This window comes from Rhinopithecus bieti, unplaced genomic scaffold (genome assembly GCF_001698545.2).
Source record: "Rhinopithecus bieti isolate Rb0 unplaced genomic scaffold, ASM169854v2 scaffold_42565, whole genome shotgun sequence".
Taxonomy (NCBI): domain Eukaryota; kingdom Metazoa; phylum Chordata; class Mammalia; order Primates; family Cercopithecidae; genus Rhinopithecus; species Rhinopithecus bieti.
Window position 1 is genome coordinate 32,743 of NW_016818029.1, and position 16,375 is coordinate 49,117.

The window sequence follows — 16,375 nt, forward strand, 5'->3', positions numbered from 1 at the left end:
AAAAATATGGCCAGGCACGGTGGCTCATGCCTGTAATCCCAGCACTTTTGGGGCTGGTGGATCACTTGAGGTCAGAAGTTCGAGACCAGCCTGGCCCAATATAGTGAAACCCCGTCTCTACTAAAAGATACAAAATTAGCCGGGCATGATGGTCCTTGCCTATAGTCCCAGCTACTTGGGAGGCTGAAGGAGGAGAATTGTTTGAACCTAGAAGGCAGAGGCTGCAGGGAGCCGAGATCACACCACTGCACTCCAGCCTGGGCAACAGAGTGAGACTCTGTCTCAAAATAAATAAATAAAAAATTTTAAAAATTATATATATATATAAAAAACAGTATTTAATGTGTATGCACCTAATAGACTGCCAAAATATATAAGGCAAAAACTGATAGAACTGCAAGGAGAAACAGATGAATCTGCTATTATAGTTAGAGACATCAATACCCCTCTATCTGAAATAGATCCAGCAGGCAGAAAAGGAGTAAGGTCACAGCTGAACTCAACAGCACCAGTCAACTGGATTTAATTGACGTACACACTACTTCATCATCCAACAAGAAGCAGAATATACATTCCTTTCCAGCTCACATGGAACATTCATCCACTGAGAGACCACATTCTGGGACATAAAGTATACTTTAACAAATTTTTTTAAAAACTAAGAATCTTACAATATTATCATGCAGACCACAATGGAGTTAAACTAGGAACATATAAATACAGATAGCTGGAAAATTCCAAAACATGTGGAGATTAGAAAACACACTTCTGAATAACAAGTAGGTCAAAGAAGAAATCTCAAGATAAATTTTAAAATGTTTTGAGCTAAGTGAAAATAAAAATACAACATATCAGAATTTGTAAAATGTAGTGATGTTACCAAAATGGCAGAGTAGAAGCAATCTGAGTTGATTTTTCCATACAGAAAATGAAAAACAACTATAGAGTGACAACATTATCAGCACTAATATTCCAGAACTCAAAACTGAGGCTGTGACAATCCTTGGTGGCACAAAGAAAAGAAAAATTATGAGCAGAAGAGAGAATGGACTTCTCTGTCCAGGATGCCCCTCCCTTAAGTTATTAGGCACTGAGTAAAAAAGTCTCCAAGACTTATGGTTCCTATCCTGGAGAAACTGAGACTGAGGTAGAGAGCCAGTTTCCTCACTGTCTAAAGTTACTATGCAGGAAAGCTGTTCCTGCCTCAACCCACAGGAAGCATTACTAGTGCCTGTTGGGAGAAAATCTGAAGACAGCTATGGACAAACGTGGAAGTAGGGCTAGCAACTCCAGCAAAGGAAACTTGGGGCTGTTCTTTATCTCAGCCAAAGGAGATGCCAAATCAGAGGGACAGTGGATCAGCAGCAGTAGGAAGCACCTTCCACGGGTCTTCTGGGCACAAACTCCCAGCTAATTCCCTTCCCCACCAACCCCAGCCAGGGAATCCCCTTTGGAACATCCCCTAACCCTAGATGGTCAGTGTTCTGAACTTCTGTGAAAGCCAAGCAAACCTGGGCTTAGGGTGCCATCTAGTGCTGACAAGAAGGCAGTGATCTAAGTCTAAGAGAATGCAACAAACCATACCTGAAAGACCAAGCAAAGGCAAACAGCAAAAACTAGAATAAATAACAAATAAATGTGAAGACATAAATGTACATCTGTAAGAAACAACATCAAACAGGGAAGCACGACCTTCCCAAATTTACAAAGCAAGGAGCCAGTGACACCCTACCAACCTGAGATGAAGATGTGTAAGTTCTCTGATCAAGAATTCAAAATGGCAATTTTGGAGAAACCTGGGGAACTCCAAGATAGCAGAGTAAAACACTTTAGAAACTTACCAGAAAAATTTAACAAAGAGATTTAAAAAATTAAAAAAATAGAAATCCTGGAACTGTGAAATACGTTGGCTGAACTAAAAATGCATGAGAGGGTTTTGACAGAACTAATTAAGCAGAAGAAAGAATCAGTGAACTCAAAGACAATTTGAAAATACATAAAGAGAGGAGACATAGGAGAATAAAAAGGAAGAACACATATAATATCTAGAAAATAGCCTAAAAAGAGCAAATTTAAGAGTCATTGGCCTTCAAGACAAAGTTAAGAAAGAGCAAGGGGTAGAGAGCTTATTCAAAGAAATAATAACCGAAAACTTTCCAGATCTATAGAAAGATAAATATCCAGGCACAGGAAGGCCAAAGATTACCAAACAGATTAAACCCCAATAAGACTATCCCAAGGCATACAATCATCAAATTCTCAAAAGTCAAAAACAAAAAGAGGAGCATAAAAGCAGAAAAAAAGAAGCATAATATAAGAGCTCTAATTCATCTGTTAATGGACATCCAGTAGCAACCATACATGCCTGAAGGGAGTGGGGTGACATATTAAAAAGCTAAAGGAAAAAAAAAAAAACTGCCAACTGAGAATACTGTCCCCAGCAAAGCTATCCTTCGACCATAAATGAGAGATAATGACTTTTGAAAACAAACAAAAGCTGAAGGAATTCATCTTATAAAAAATGTCAAAGGTAGTCCTTCAGTCTGGAACAAAAGGATACTAACATGCAACAAGAAAATATCTGAAGTTATAAAAGCCATTGGTAAAAGTATACAAATTTACAATACTCTAATATTATAACTGTGGTATCTCTAGTATGAAGGCTAAATCTACCAAAACAAAAACTATGACTATCTGTTAAAAGTCAGGCAATATAAAAAGATGTAAATTGTGTCAACAAGAGGTCAAAATGTGTGTCGGGGATGAAATTACAATGTAAAGTTTTTTGTCTTTTCTTTGTGATCAACATTGAGTTCTCATATATTCAAAATAACTTATGTTTTTTGTAAGCCTCATAGTAGCCACAAAGCAAAACACCTATAATAGGTAACACTAAAAATAAACAGCAAGGAATTAAAACATACTACCAGAGAAATTTGCACAATCATAAAGAAAGATGAAAGAGAAAGAAAGAAAAGAAAGTAAAAGAAGAGTTACAAAACAACCAGAAAACAAACAACAAAATGACAGGAGTAAGTTCTCACCTACCAATAATAACAATGTAAATGAACTAAATGTCCTAATTAAAAGACAAAGAGTGATTAAATGAATAGAAAAACAGAACCCAATGATCTGCTGCCGGTAAGAAACTCACTTTACCTATAAAGACACATAGACTGAAAGTAAAGGGGTAGAAAAAGATATTCCATGCAATTAGAAAACAAAAAAGAGCAATAATAGCTATATTTATATCAGATAAACATCAAACACTATAAAAAGAGACAAAAAACATCACTATATAATGATAACTGTCATTTACAGAACACTTCATCCAACTCTGTGAAATATACATTCTTCTCATCAGCACATGGAACATTCCCCAGGACAGATCACATTAGGAGAAAAAACAAGTCTCAGCAAACTCAAAAAAGTCAAAATCATATGGAGCATCTTTTTGACCACACCAGAATAAAATTACATTTTTATTCTTTTTTAAAGAGGAACTTTGGACCAAGTGTGGTGGTTCATGCCTGTAATCCCAGCAATCTGGGAGGCTGAGGCAGGCAGATCACTTGAGTCCAGGAGTTCGAGACCAGCCTTGGGCAACATGGTAAAACCTCATCTCTACGAAAAAATTAGCTGGGTGTGGTAGTACATGCCTGACCTCCTAGCTACTTGGGAGGTTGATACTGCACTGAGCTGAGATTGTGCAACTGCACTCCAGCTTTGGGCAAAAGAGTGAGACACTGTCTCAGAAAAAAAAAAGGGGGGGGGGGGGACTTTGAAAACTATAAATATGTGAAAATTAAACATGCTCCTGAATAAAAAAAAATGGGTCAATAAAGAAATTAAAAAGGAAATATAAAAATTTTTTTGAGCTAATGAAAATGGAAACACAGCACATCAAAATCTATGGGACAAGCAAAAGCAATGCTAAGTAGGAAGTTCATAGCAATAAGCATCTCCATCAAAAAAGGAGAACACCTTCATATAAACAACTGAACCATCCACCTCAAGGAACTAGAAAAACAAGAATAAACAAAATCTAAAATTAGTAGAAAGAAATAATACAGATCAGAGCAGAAATAAAATTCAGACTGAAAAAATACAAAAGATAACTGAAAGAAAAAATTGTTTTTTGAAAAGATAAAGTCAACATACCTTTCGCTAGACTAACAAAAAAACAAGAGAAAACACTCAAAGTATAAATGAAACAAAAACATTACAATCAATATAGTAGAAATATAATGATTAGAGATTTTATGAATAATTATATGCCAACAAATTAGATAACCTAGAAAAAATGGACAAATTCATAGAAATGTAGCACCTATCGAGACTGAACCATAAAGAAAAAGAAAGTCTGCACAGACCAATAGCAAGTAATTAAACTGAAACAGTAATTAAAAGTCTCCCATCAAAGAAAAGCCCAGGACTGGATGCCTTCACTGCTGAAAACTACCAAACTGGAAAGGAAGAAGTCAAATTCACCTTGTTCACAGACGACATGATTGTATATTTTAAAAACCAAAGAAAACTCTATCAAGAAACTGTTAGAGGCTGGGCATGGGGGCTCATGCCTGTAATCCTAACACTTTGGGAGGCTGGGGCAGGTGGATCACTTGAGGTCAGGAGTTCGAAACCAGACTGGCCACATGGTGAAACCCCATCTCTACTAAAAATACAAAAATTAGCTGGGCATGGTGGTGGGTACCTGCTACTTGGGAGGCCGAGGAAGGAGAATTGCTTGAACCTGGGAGGCAGAGGTTGCAGTGAGCCAAGATCTTACCACTGCACTCCAGCCTAGGTGACAAAGCTAGACTCCATCTCAAAAAAAAAAAGAACAAAGAAAAAGAAAAGAAACGTTAGAACTAATTGCAAATTCAGTACAGTTGCAGGATATAAAATCAACATATAAAAATCAGTATCATTTGTATATGTCAAGGGCAAACAATCTGAAAAATAAATCAAGAAAGTAATCTCATTTACAATAGCTACTCTGGAGAGTGCAAGCTGTAATCCTTGGTGGCTTCCATGTGGTATTAAGGCTGTAGGTGTGCAGCATTCAAAAGAATACAAGTGGGCTGTGAACCAACCATTTTTGATTAACATTACTAAAAGAGAGCCAAGTGCTAATATCTAAGACAATTAAAAAAAAAAAAAAAAAAAAGCCTCAAAAGTCAGCCCCTCCCATCACAAGCCCAGAGGCCTAGGAGGAAAGAATGGTTTAGTGGGTCAGGCCTGGGGAGCCACTGCCCTGCACCATCTTAAGAGGCTGCTCCCTGCATCCTGGCTGCTCCAGCTCCAGCCTCAGCTCCAAAGGGACCCTGGTACAGTTTGGGACACTGCTCTGGAGAGCACAAGCTATAATCCTTGGTGGCTTCCATGTGGTATTAAGGCTGTAGGTGTGCAGCATTCAAAAGAAAAGGCGGCTTGCCAGGTTCCAATCTAGATTTCAGAGGATGTATTAGAAAGCCTGGGTCCCAGGCAGAAGTCTGTCACAGGACGTAGCCCCCAGACAGAAACTCTGCTAATGCAGTATTGAAGGGAAACGTGAGGTTGGATCCCCAACACAGACTCCCTACCAGGACAGTCTAGTGAAGCTATGGAAACCGGGCTGCTACCGTCCAGACCCAAGAAGGGTAGAGCCACCAGCAGCTTGCACCCTCAGCATTGAAAAGGCATAGACACCAGACTCCAACCTGTGAGAGCCACAGGGATGGAGCATCCCAAGGCCTTGGGATCCCACCCCTTGCACCAGTGTCCTTGGATGTGGGACACAGAGTCAAAGATTATGTTGGAGCTTTAAAGTTTAATGTCTGCCCTGCTAGGTTTCAGACCTGTGTGGGGCCTATTTCCCTTTCTTTTGGCCAATTCCTCCCTTTTGGAATGCGAATGTTTACCTAATACTTGCACCACCATTGTATCTTGGAAGTTAAGAATTTGTTTTTGATTTTATGGGCTAATAGGTGGAAGGAAATGTGTCTTGAGTCTCAGATGAGACTTTAGACTTTGGATTTTTGAGTTGATGCCAGAATGAGTTATGACTTTGGATACTATTGGGAAGAGATGACTGTATTGTACGATGCAAGAGGAACATGTGACGTGGCGGGAGAAAGGCGACCACCCCGTACACTGCTGGTGGGAATATAAATTAGTATGGCTACTAGGCAAAACAGTATTGAGGTTCCTCAAAAAAGTAAAAATGAAACTACCATATGACCCAGCAATCCCATTGCTGGATATGTGTCCAAAAGAAAGGAAAATCAGTATATTGAAGAGATACCTGTACTTCCATGTTTACTGCAGCACTATTCACAATAGCCAAGATATGGAATCAACCTCAGTATCTATCAATGGATGAATGGATAAAGAAAATGTGGTATATACACACAATGGAATACTATTCAGCCATAAAAAAAAAAACCCTGTTATTTGCAGCAACATGGATGGAACTAGAGGACATGATGCCAAGTGACAGAAGCCAAGCCCAGAAAGACAAATATCCCATGTTCTCACTCGTATATGGGAACTAAGAAAACTGATCTGATGGAGGTAGAGAGCAAACTAGTGGTTACCAGATGCTGGGAAGGGTGGAAGCGGGTAGTGAAGAGAGGCTGGCTACTGGGTACAAAAACAGAAGGAATAAGTTCTAGTTTTTGATAGTATGGTGAGACAACTATAGTTAACAATAAAGTTATATATTTCAAATAGCTAGATGAGAAGCTTTGAATTATTCCCAACACATACACAAAAATGATCATTGCTTGGGGTGATGAATATCCCAATTATCCTGATTTGGTCATTACATATTGTATGCACATATCAAAATATAACATGTATGCCATAAATATGTACAACTATTATATATAATTAAAAAATTGTAAAATGCAATGAAAGCAGTGCAGGGAAATTTATAGCACTAAATATATATATTAGAAAAGAAGAAAGCTAAAATCAATAATCTAAGCTTTACCTTTAAGAAACTAGAAACAGAGCAAATTAAATTCAAAGTAAGCAGAAAAAAAGAAATAAAAATTGAACAAATCAATGCAAGTAAAAGCAGAAAATCAGGCTGGGTGTGGTGGCTCATGCCTGTAATCCCAGCACTTTGGGAGGCCAAAGTGGGAGGATCACTTGAGGACAGGAATTCAGACCTGGCAACATAGTGAGACCCTGTCTCTAAAGAAATAAAATTTAAAAAGTAGCCGGGCACAGTGGTACACACCTGTAGTTCCAGTTACTTGGAAGGCTGAGGTGGAAGGGTTGGTTGAGCCTGGGAAGTCAAGGCTGCAGTCAGCCATGGTTGTGCCACTGCACTCCAGCCTAGGTGACAGAGTGAGACCTTGTCTCAAACACACACACACACACACACACACACACACACAACCAAAAAACACCAGAAATTCAATACAGAAAGTCAACAAAACCAAAATATTGTTCTTTGAAAAGATCAACGAAATCAATATCTAGCTAGGTGAACCAAGAAAAAGAGACAAAAGACACAAATTATTAATATCAAAAATTTTAGAAAAGGGGTCATCACTATTCATCCTATGAATATAAAAACAATAATAAAGGAATACTAAACAATTCTATGCCTACAAATCTGGTAACAGATAAAATGTACCAATTACTCAGAAAGGCACAATCTGCCAAAAGCCACACAAAAAGAAATATACAATCTGAATAGGCCTAGGTCTATTAAAGAACCCAAACCAATAACTAATAACCTTCCAAAACATCAGACACCATATCCAGATAGGTTCGCTAGTGAATTCTGCCAAACACTCAGGAAAGAAATTACCCGAATTCTTTACAATTTTTTCCAGAAAACAGCAGGGGGTATACTTCATAACTCATTCTGTGAAGCCAGTTATTATTCAAATCTCACAACTAGGCAAAGACATCACAAGAAAGGAAAACTACTGACTAGCAACTATCATGAATATAGATGATAAATCCTAAACAAAATTAGAAAACTGAATATCAGTATATAAAAAATTATACACCATGACCAAGCAGGATTCCCAACTCGATTTATAAATTCAATGCAATCCCAATCAAAAACTCAGCAATTTATTTTTTTGGATAACAAACTAGTTCACAAGTACATATGGAAAGGCAAAAGACCAAAACAGCCAACATCATACTGAAGAAACAAAGTCAACGAACTGACACTACCCAATGTTAAGACTTACTGTAAAGTAATCAGCCGGCACGGTGGCTCACACCTGTAATCCCAGCACTTTGGGAGGCAGAGCTAGGCGGATCACTTGAGGTCAGGAGTTCGAGACCAGCCTAGCAACATGGTGAAACCCCGTCTCTACTAAAAATACAAAAAAAATTAGCCAGGCATGGTGGCACATGCCTGTACTCCCAGCTACACGGGAGGCTGAGGCAGGAGAACTGCATGAACCTGGGAGGCAGAGGTTGCAATGAGCTGAGATTGCACCTCTGCATGCCAGCCTGGGCAACACAGCAAGACTCCATCTCAGAACAAAACAAAACAAAAGTACAGTAATCAAGGTGGTGTGGTACTGGTGAAAGAATAAACAGATAAATGGGACAGAATAGAGATTCCAGAAAAAGACTCACACAAATATAGTCAACTGCCCTCTAACAGTGGAGCAAAGGTGATTCAAGGGAGAAAGGACAGTCTTTTCAACAAATAATGCTGGAACAAGTAGATTTCAACATGCCAAAAAAATGAACCTATATAGTAGGGGACTTCATCAACTTGATAAAGGGCATTTATTAAAAACAACAACAACGACTGACAGCTAAAATACTCACTGGTGAAGGACTCCAAGTTTTTGCTTTAAAATCAGAAAGAAAGTAGAATGGCCACTTTCACCACTGTTATTCAATATTGTACTGTAAGTTCTAGAAGCAGTTACACAAGAAAATGAAATAAATCCATGTTGGAAAGAAGGAAGTAAAACTACACCTATTCACAGATGACATGATCTGTGATATGGTTTGGCTGTGTCTCCACCCAAAATCTCATCTTGAATTATAATACACATAATCCCCACATGTCAGGGGCAGGACTAGGTGGAGGTATTGGATCATGGGGGCAGTTTCCCCCATGCTGTTTTCATGACAGTGAGTGTCACGAGATCTGATGGTTTTATAAGCATCTGGTATTTCCCCTGCTTGCCCTCATTCCATCCTATGAAGAAGATGTCTGCTTCTCCTTTGCCTTCCACCATGATTATAAGTTTCCCAAGGCTTCTCCAGCAATGTGGAACTGTGAGTAAATTAAACCTTTCATTTATAAATTACCCAGTCCTGGGTATTTCCTATAGTAGTGTGAGAACAGGCTAATACAATCTGCTATATAGGAAATCCCCAAGAATCCACAAGAAAGCTACCAGCGCTATATACAAATTCATCAAACTTGTAGGTTGTAAGATCAATGCATAAAAATCAGTTGCGTTTCTCCATACCAGCAATGAAAAATCCATAAAAGAAATTTAGAAAGGAATTCTATTTATAATAGTATCTAAAATAATAAAATACCTAGAAATAAATCTAAGGAGATTAAAGACTTATAGACTGAAAATTACATGACACTCCTGAAGGAAATTAAAGAAGACATCAATAAATGGAAAAGCATCCCATATTCATGGATTGGAAGACTTAATATTGTTAAGATGTCAAGACTACCCAAAGCAATCTACAAATTTAGCACAATCCCCATCAAAATTCTAATAACTTTTTTGCAAAAATAGAAAGTTCTATCCTCAAATTATTCTCAAGTTATTAGGGAATTGCAAAGGACCCTGAATAGCTAAAATACTGAAAAAGAACAACAAATGTAGTGGACTCACAATTCTTAGTTTCAAAACTTACTACAAAACTAGAGTAATCAAAATAGTGTGGGACTGGCATAAGGATAATCATATAGACCAAAGGAATGTACCTGAGAGTCCATAAATAAAATCATACATCTATGGCCAATTTATTTTTGATGAGAGTGCCAAGATATTCAATGAGAAAACAGTCTCTTCAACAAATGGTGCTGGGATAACTGGATTTCCACATACAAAAAAATAAGCCGGGAGCCCTACCTCATATTTACTATATATAAAAATGAACTCTAAATTGATAAAAGACCTAAATATAAGCTAAAACCATAAAACTTTGAAGAAAACATAGGGGTAAATCTTTATGATCTTGGATTTAGCAATGTATTCTTAGATATGACATCATAAGGTAAATTGGACTTAATCAAAATTTAAACTTTTTATTTCTGCAAAAAAGTTCTTGGAATTTTGATAGGAATTGTGCTGAATTTGTAGAATACTTTGGGTAGTCTTGATATCTTAACAATATTAAGTCTTCCAATCCATGAATGTGGGATGCTTTTCCATTTACTGAGGTATTCTTTAATATCCTTCATAAGAAAAAAAAAAAAAAGTTTTGCTGATGCTTCATATCATAAGCACAAAAAAAAGAAAACAGGTAAATTGGACTACATCAAAATTTGAAACTTCTGTACATAAAAGGACATTATCAAGAAAGTGACAACTGACAGAATGGGAAAAATATTTGCAAATCATGTTATCTAGAATATACAAAGAACTCCTATAACTCAAGAACAAAATGATAAACCACCCAATTGAAAATGAGCAAGTACTTGAACAGATAATTTGCCCAAGGAAATATACAAGTGGACAATAAGCACAAAAGACGCTCAACATCATTAGTCAGTAGGGAAATGCAAATAAAACCACATTAAGGTACCACTTCATACCCATTAGGATAGCTATATTAAAACAAAAGAACAGAATACAGCAAGTGTTGACAAGGATGTGGCGAAATAGGAACCCTTGAGCATTGCTGCTGAGAATGTAAAATGGTACAGTAACTGTGGAAGACAGTATCCAGGTTCCTCATAAAGTTACACAATATCACTCCTTGGTATATACCCAAAATAATTGAATCCATGGACTCAAACAGATACTTTTTTTATCAATGTTCATTGCAGCATTATTTACAATAGCCAAAAGGTGTAACCAATTCGTATTCACTAATAAGAATAAATAAACAAAATGTGGTAAAAATACACAACAGACTATTATTCAGCCAGAAAAAGTAAAGACATTCTGATATATGCTACAACATGGATAATCCTTGAAAACATTACGGTAAGTGAAATAAGTCAGAAACAGGACGAATATCAGGTAATTCCACTTACGTGATGTACCTACATAGTCGAATTCAGAGACAGTAAGTAGAATGGTAGATGCCAGTGGCTAAGGGGAAGTGGAAATGGGGAGTTACTGTTTAACAGGTACAGAGCTTCAGTTTGGGAAGATAAAGAGGTCTGGAGATGGATGGTGGTGATGGTTGCATAACAACGTGAAGGTACTTCAAAATGATTAAAATGGTAAATTTTATGCTGTGTGTATTCTGCTACAATAAAAAATACAATCTTTTTTTTTTTATGCATATACTTGGAGGTGGGGTGGCCATGGCAAGTCGATTTTTACCTTTAAGTGGAAAGGCAAAGTGTTAAACATAGGTAAACACTATTGAAAAAAACCAAAGTGGGAAGACTAGCTCTATTAGGTCTTACCATAAACCTACTGTAACTGAAACAGTGTGATACTGATACACGGTTAAACAATAAAACCAAGAGAAATCCAGAAACAAACCCACACACATCTGGACCTTAATTTACATCAGAAGTGACACTGTAGAACAGTGTATTTTCAATAATTAGCTTTGGAACAATTGGATACCCTTATATAAAATATCAAACTGGAAAAAAACTCAAATTGGACTCCAATTTTACACAATCAATTCATGTGGATTAAACACAAAAGACAAAAATATAAAGCTTTCAGAAGGTAATATAAAATAACATCTGTATGATCTTGGGATAGAAAACGTTCCCTAGGCCGGGCGCGGTGGCTCAAGCCTGTAATCCCAGCACTTTGGGAGGCCGAGACGGGCGGATCACGAGGTCAGGAGATCGAGACCATCCTGGCTAATACGGTGAAATCCCGTCTCTACTAAAAAATACAAAAAACTAGCCGCGCGACGAGGCGGGCCCCTGTAGTCCCAGCTACTTGGGAGGCTGAGACAGGAGAATGGCGTGAACCCAGGAGGCGGAGCTTGCAGTGAGCTGAGATCCGGCCACTGCACTCCAGCCTGGGCGGCAAAGCAAGACTCCCTCTCAAAAAAATAAAAAAAAAAAAAAAAAAAAAACGTTCTCTAAAAACATGGAAGAGGCTGGGCACAGTAGCTCATGCCTGTAATCCCAGCACTTCGGGAGGCCAAGGTGGGCGGATCATGATGTCAGGAGATCGAGATCATCCTGGCTAACATGGCGAAACCCTGTCTCTACTAAAAATACAAAAAATGAGCCAGGCATGGTGGCGGGTGCATGTAGTCCCAGCTACTCAGGAGGGTGACGCAAGAGAATAGTGTGAACCTGGGAGGCAGAGCTTGCAGTGAGCCAAGATCACGCCACTCCACTCCAGCCTGGGGGACAGAGGGAGACTCTGTCTCAAAAAAACAAATCAAATCAAAACAAACAAAACAAAAATAGAAGAACACTACCATGAAAATCAAGAATTTTGGTCCATAAACTAGAAAAAGACAGTTAAAACACACAAAATTATTGAAGAACTAAATTGCCATACACTACACTTCCAGAGGGGCTTGTAGGAACATATAAAGAATTCCTCCCACATATGGAACAGACACATGGGCATATATCATGAAAGGTACTTCGTGAAAGTGAAAATCCAACTGGCAAATAATGTGAACAGATATTTAACCTCATTGCTAGAAGGGAAATAAAAAGTAAAACAGCAATGAGTTATAAACCCACCAGAATGGCTAAGATTTAAAAGTCCTTCAGTACAAAGTATTGGATAAATACATGGAACAACAGGAACTCCTACACACTGTTGGTGAGAGTAGAAACTGGTACCATCAATCCCTTTGGAAATGATTTTGCATTATCCAATAAAATTGAAAATAGGTATATACTATGATCAAATTAATCTACTTCTAGGTATACATACTAAAGAAATTCATGGACATATGCAGCAGGATATATGTACAAGTATATTCTCAAAAGTATGGTTTATAATAGCCCTAAACTGAAAAAAAATGAACGTCAATTAACAGTAAAGTGGATAAGTAAAATCTTTAAAAGACAGAATGAAAGTACATGAACTATACCTACATGCAATAAAGTGTATAAATTTCATTAAAAAATTAATAAGAGGTAAGAAAATATAATTCAAAATAGGCAAAATTAAGCCAACTGTTTAGGTATGCATTCATATGTGGTACAATTTGAGAAAGGCAGTGAAATTATCATAAGCCAGGATAGTCATTACCTCCAGAGGACAAGAAAGGATTATTTATCTAGAAGGGAACATAATAGCTCCTAGGGTGGTAGTAATGTTCTATCTCTTGAACTGGATAGTTCTAGAAATATGTATCCTACATACTCTTCTGTATAAATGTTATACTTCACATTTTGAAAAAAGTGATGATAAAACACCACTCCATAGAGAAAAACAGTTATGCTGATGGGTTCATAATGGGTTCAGGCTGCCAAGCAACCATATTATATTTCCCTAGTCCATTCCTCCTCCTACTCTCCTGGAATAATAGTATTTTATACCTCTGTTCTTAAAAGCTCCAATACCTCCTCCTCTGTCCTCACCCTCAGTTGGTGATTTCCTAAGCAACTGAGAGGAATGAAAGCAAAGAACATTTCCACAGACACACCACTACAAATACCCACCTATTGTGATTTTTCACCCACATATTCTACTTTCCCTTAGCTCAAGTCTCTATGATACTACCTAAGGCCAGTCCGCCTTTTTGTGCAAGAGATCCAATTTCCTCTTGCCTTCTCAAAAACACTACAGGAACTCTCCCATCTGTCACCTACATCATCAATTTCCTTTAGCAAACAAACATGCTGTTATTTCTTGACTCAACTTCCCCTACCAGCTATGACCCCATTTCTTTGCTCCTGTTTTTTAGTTAAACTTCTTTAAAAAATTATCTCCAATTCTTCTCTTTCCATTCTCTCTTAAATCTACTACAATCAGATTTTTGGCCTGACCACTCTGTCAACTGCTCATCAAGATTATCAGTAGTCTCTAATGGTTAATACTGAGCTCTCATCTTACGTATGTTCAGGAGCACTGACACAGGTTAGCATTCTTTGCTCCCTGATAGATTTGCATCACTGGGTTTCTGGTAAATCATGCTCTCCTGATTTTCTTCCTGTGTAATTGGTCACACCTTCTCAGTTTCCACTGCTGCCACTTCTGATTCCTCTTCTACTTAATGATGGTATGCCCCACAGTGTCTTTGGTATTCTTCTATCTGTACTCACTCTCTTGGTAATCTCATCCAGTCTACTGATATAAATATATTTTCGTGGCAGTATTTCCAGTTCAGACCTCTGTCTTAAACTCCAGACTCATTTCTAACATCTAATAGACATCTGAAATTCCATTATGTTCAATACCAACCTTCCAATTTCCCTGCTAAAACCTGCTCTTTCATACATTAACCATCCTTATTTCTATTTAAGGACTTTCCTTAAATAGACCATCCATTTTGTTGTTCAGACCAAAAAATCTGGAGTCATCCTTGTCTCCTCTCCCAATATCTAGTCCATCAGTAAATTCAGTATATTCCATCTCCAGATATAGCCAGTATTTGAAGATTTCTTCTCCTCCACTGATAATCAGCCCAAGCCACATTTGTATCACACCTGAATTACTACAATAACTTTCCTGTCTGTTCTCTCTGTCTACACCCTTTGCCCTCTAATAACCTATTCTTAATATGCCAGCAGAAGGATCCTTTTAACAGTTAACTGAGACATTCTCTCTCTCCTCTGTTCAAAATCCTACTATAGCTACCCATCTTACTCAGAGGAAAAGCCAATGACATGCATTCCCTTTAAACCCAGGACAATATCACCATTTTTTAAACTTTTTTTTTTTTTTTTTGAGATGGAGTCTTGCTCTGTCACCAGGCTGGACTGCAGTGCAGTGATCTTGGCTCACTGCAACCTCTGCCTCCCAGGTTCAAGTGACTCCCCTGCCTCAGCCTCCTGAGTAGCTAGTACTATGGCTAATTTTTTTGTATTTTAGTAGAGACGGGGTTTCATCATGTTGGCCAGGATGGTCTCAATCTCCTGACCTCGTGATCCCTCTGCCTCGGACTCCCTAAGTGCTGGGATTAAAGGTGTGAGTCACCGCGCCCAGCCTTTTTAAACATATTTTTAACACACAAAATGAAGCCTAAAAAAGTAATTCCTAATCTTCAAACTAGTTCTGGTCTATGTAGAAATCTTAACTAATCCAAGCTGGGCCCAGGGGCACATGCCTATAGTCTTAGCTACGTGAGAAGCTGAGGTGGGATGATCACTTGAGCCCAGGAGTTCAAGCTCAGCCTGAGCAACACAGTGAGATGAGACCCCATCTCTTAAAAACAAAACAAAACAAAAAAACTGTTAACTAATCCACACTGTATAATAATGTAAATCACTGTATAATGATAATGTAAATGTAAAATGCAGTGCATTTTTAGAAATGTCTATTCATTATTTTAACATGATGTTCTTTTCCTCCTTTTTTGTTGTTAAGTGTTCTGTTTTTTAAATGTTAATGGTAAATGGCAGGTTTATAAAACATTTTATTATTTGAAAATGAAAATGTGGCAGAACTATGTTTTATTGTCTTTTCTCTATTTTCTCCCTCCACTCCCTACACTTTTCACTGCTGAATTAAAAAACAGAATACTTTTGCTCGTATATGAAAATGAAGTCTGGGAAGTGCTAGCCAAAAGGATTTATCAAGTAGATATCTGCACTAAAAGATCACTAAACCACAGAGAAACTATACTATAGGGGAAACTTACATTGGCTATGGTATTATAGTCACACCTCTCCTGTAGTTCTGTCAATACTGGCTATGTGATATTAAAATTCCTAATGTCCCTGACCCTATTTTTCCTCATCTATAAAGGGAAAATAATAATAGTATATAGTTCATAAAAGTATGAAAATTAAGATGATATATATAAGTGATGATATATAACAGCTACCTATGTGTTTAATTAATACAACACTATACAGTGTTATACCATGGGAGACAGAATAGGAGGAAGGTAAGTGGGAGTAGTCCACCTGGTGCAGAAAAATATTTTATCCACTGACATTGTTTAGAACTAATGACACATGGTGATAATATTTATAAGCATTTTGGTTAGTTTAATTATTGTTTTTAAATTCTCTGCAGACTGTGCATCCCTCTTCTGCCTTCACTAGGTCATCACAGCAAAAGATCATCTCTCACATTCATTCTTAACTGAA

The 16,375-nt window shown here is 37.6% G+C and overlaps 1 protein-coding gene across 1 annotated transcript in view; it reads right to left on the reverse strand.

The window, feature by feature from the left end:
- The window catches only part of RNF13 (ring finger protein 13), a 167,981-nt gene that overhangs the window by 21,647 nt on the left and 129,959 nt on the right, over positions 1-16,375 (reverse strand). The window lies entirely within an intron of this gene.